Source organism: Bombina bombina, chromosome 1, assembly GCF_027579735.1.
Source record: "Bombina bombina isolate aBomBom1 chromosome 1, aBomBom1.pri, whole genome shotgun sequence".
Classification (NCBI taxonomy): Eukaryota; Metazoa; Chordata; class Amphibia; order Anura; family Bombinatoridae; genus Bombina; species Bombina bombina.
The window spans coordinates 460698284-460702207 of NC_069499.1; positions in this window are offsets into that span (position 1 = coordinate 460698284).

The following is a 3924-nucleotide window of genomic DNA, read 5'->3' on the forward strand; positions in this document are numbered from 1 at the left end:
GAGCGGTCTCGCTTCACCCTCCCCTGCTGCAAAGCAAGAGGGTAATACTTCACAACCCAGGGCAGCCTGGAAACCTTACCAGGGCTGGAACAAGGGTAAACAGGCCAAGAAGCCTGCAGCTGCCTCCAGGACAGCATGATGGGGTAGCCCCAGATCCGGGACCGGATCTAGTAGGGGGCAGACTCTCTCTCTTCGCTCAGGCCTGGGCAAGAGACGTACACGATCCCTGGGCCTTAGAGATTGTATCCCAGGGGTATCTTTTAGAATTCAAGGACTCCCCTCCAAGGGGAAGGTTCCATATTTCTCGTCTGTCTACAGACATGACAAAGAAAGAGGCGTTCTTACGCTGTGTAGAAGACCTACATACCATGGGAGTGATCCACCCAGTTCCACTTGCGGAACAAGGGCTGGGGTTTTACTCAAACCTGTTTGGGGTTCCCAAAAAAGAAGGAACTTTCAGACCAATCCTGGATCTCAAAATTCTAAACAAATTCCTCAGAGTCCCATCATTCAAGATGGAGACCATTCGGACAATCTTACCAATGATACAGGAGGGTCAATATATGACTACCGTGGATCTAAAGGATGCGTATCTGCACATTCCTATCCACAAAGATCATCACCAGTTTCTCAGGTTCGCCTTTCTGGACAAGCATTATCAGTTTGTGGCTCTTCCTTTCAGGTTGGCCACTGCTCCCAGAATTTTCACAAAGGTGCTAGGGTCCCTCCTGGCGGTACTAAGACCGCGGGGCATAGCAGTGGCGCCTTATCTAGACGACATCTTAATTCAGGCGTAGACTTTTCAAAGAGCCAAGTCTCACACGGAAATTGTAGTGGCCTTTCTGAGGTCTCACGGGTGGAAGGTGAACATCAAAAAGAGTTCTCTCTCCCCCCTCACAAGAGTTCCCTTCCTAGGAACCCTAATAGACTCGGTAGAAATGAAAATATTTCTGACGGAGGTCAGAAAGTTAAAACTTTTAACTACTTGCCGAGCTCTTCATTCCATTCCTCGGCCATCTGTAGCTCAGTGCATGGAGACAATCGGACTAATGGTAGTCCCTTTTGCACGGATACACCTCAGACCACTGCAACTATGCATGCTCAAACAGTGGAATGGGGATTATGTAGATTTGTCTCCTCAAATACAGTTGGACCAGGGGACCAGAGATTCTCTTCTCTGGTGGTTGTCTCAGGATCACCTGTCTCAGGGAATGTGTTTCCGCAGGCCAGAGTGGATCATCGTAACGACCGACGCCAGTCTGTTGGGCTGGGGTGCAGTCTGGGACTCCCTGAAACCTCAGGGCTTATGGTCTCGGGAAGAAGCTCTTCTCCCGATAAACATTCTGGAACTAAGGGCGATATTCAACGCGCTTCAGGCATGGCCTCAGCTAGCTGCGGCCAAATTCATCAGATTTCAGTCGGACAACATCTCGACTGTAGCTTACGTCAATCATCAAGGCGGGACAAGGAGTTCCCTAGCAATGATGGAAGTAACCAAAATAATCAGATGGGCGGAGGATCACTCTTGCCATCTCTCAGCAATTCACATCCCAGGAGTAGACTTTTCACCCGGGGGAGTGGGAACTCCACCCGGAGGTATTTGCCCAGCTGACTCAGCTATGGGGCACTCCAGAATTGGATCTGATGGTGTCCCGTCAGAACACCAAACTTCCTCTTTACGGGTCCAGGTCCCGGGATCCCCAGGCGGTGCTGATAGATGCTCTAGCAGCGCCTTGGTCCTTCAATCTGGCCTATGTTTTTCCACCGTTTCCTCTCCTCCCTTGTCTGGTTGCCAGAATCAAGCAGGAGAGGGCTTCAGTGATTCTAATAGCGCCTGCGTGGCCACGCAGGACCTGGTATGCAGACCTAGTGGACATGTCATCTGTACCACCATGGACACTACCAATGAGGCAGGACCTTCTAATACAAGGTCCTTTCAAACATCCAAATCTAATGTCTCTGCGTCTGACTGCTTGGAGATTGAACGCCTAATTCTATCAAAGCGTGGTTTCTCTGAGTCGGTTATTGATACCCTGATTCAGGCTAGAAAGCCTGTCACCAGGAAAATCTACCATAAGATTTGGCGAAAATATCTTTTTTAGTGCGAATCCAAGGGTTACTCATGGAGTAAGGTTAGGATTCCCAGAATTTTGTCCTTTCTCCAAGACGGATTGGAGAAAGGATTATCAGCTAGTTCCTTTATTTATTTTTTTTTTCAAATAATTTTTATTGAAGTCATAAAAAGATACAGAATATGGGGTAAGCCCCAAAACATTTATACATCAATATATACGCAGTATAGTTAGCGACATAACATATTCACATATCTCAAGCGTTACTGTACAACGTGGGCTAATTCGCAATAAGACTTCAGTTTTATTATAGAGTAAGAGAATTGTAAAATGAACAGTAATGGTCTAGGGCTAGGGAGGAGATAGCTCTATATTTTTATGGGGCAGGGGGGAAGCAGCGGGCAGGAGCCGCTCAAAATAGAGTAGGGGGGGGATGAGGGGGGGACGGAGCCAATTAGTATGTCGGGGTTGTAAGCAGAAGTTGTTCAGGATATAGTAATTTATATGCATAGTTGGGGGGCTATCAATAAGATAGCTAAGGGTAGTTCTCAAGAGGGTTATGTGGGAGGGGGGGTGTATTAGTATGTATGGGATATAAGGGGTTTCTGGGTGAGCTCCTCTCCTGGGGAAATGTCAGCTATAGACGATGCGGGAAAAAGGGGAAGGGATATGACCCGCAGACAACCAGTAAAGGAGAGGGAAAGGAAGGAGAGGGCTCGACAGTAACAGGGTGTGGGCAGTGTAGGCAGTACCTATGATGTATAGAAAAGAAACATTCATAGCCTCACATCCAGTAACCCTCCATATTGTTACAGCTAGGGATAGAGATAGTTAGCATATGTAATATCAGCGTATTGCAGAAATATTGGCAAATTGTGGGGCTACAGGCAACTATGTCCAATCAAGATCAAATTATGCATCAGAGTTTACTATTGTAATAGCAAATATAGTGGTATGGAAACATATTAAATGTATGCTGATAGTGAGACTTTAAAAGTGAGGCCCCCTCTACGATGCCATAGTGTTTTGGACAGGGAATCTAAGTGCTGAAGTGTGTCCGCGCTGGCTGCAAGAACCTGTAGAGCTGTATTAGGAGCTGAACTGTTATTGTATGGAGGTTTAAACCTAGTTTAACCCAAATAGTACCAGGCGGTATGTGATATGTGGTATGCAAGTCTATATGCTAACTGAAAAAAATATAGGTTTTATGAGACAGCATAGAAACAGTTAAAATTCAACAAGCATACACCAAATACATGTCAGTAGATAGCAAAACCATCATAAAACATTTAGCGGGTTTTGTACAAGCTGAACATAACCATATAGACTTTGTTACTGTAGAGCTTAAAATGAGCTACTAAAGCTGCTAGCTTATATATACTGGTTATAGTTATGAGGATGCTGTCTTGGAGTAGCTATGTTGTGCAGTGCTTAATAATAAGGTGTGTCAACTCCATATTAGTGACTTAAGTATTATGGGGATAGGACCTAAACACTGAACTCTATTCAGAAATATTTATGTAACAACCCACAGCATGTGAAAATCAAATAGCCTGGTTGAAATAATAATGTAATAAATTGACCTTGATTTGGGAAAATAGGGTTACAGTCTATGCATATATCTCTTAAAGCTCAGCCTAGTTACATATAGGTAGGATACCTGCTTTGCAGTGTGGGATGGGTATTTAACCCTTATTAGGAGACTCTCTGTGATTAAACAGTATCAATACATATAACGCTGCCTATGTAGATAGTGGAGAGCACATATAAGTCAATGTCAGACTAATTCAGGAATAAGGCTGTAAGACATTGAGGGCAATAAAGTACATGGGGGGCAGTAACCACAAATCTA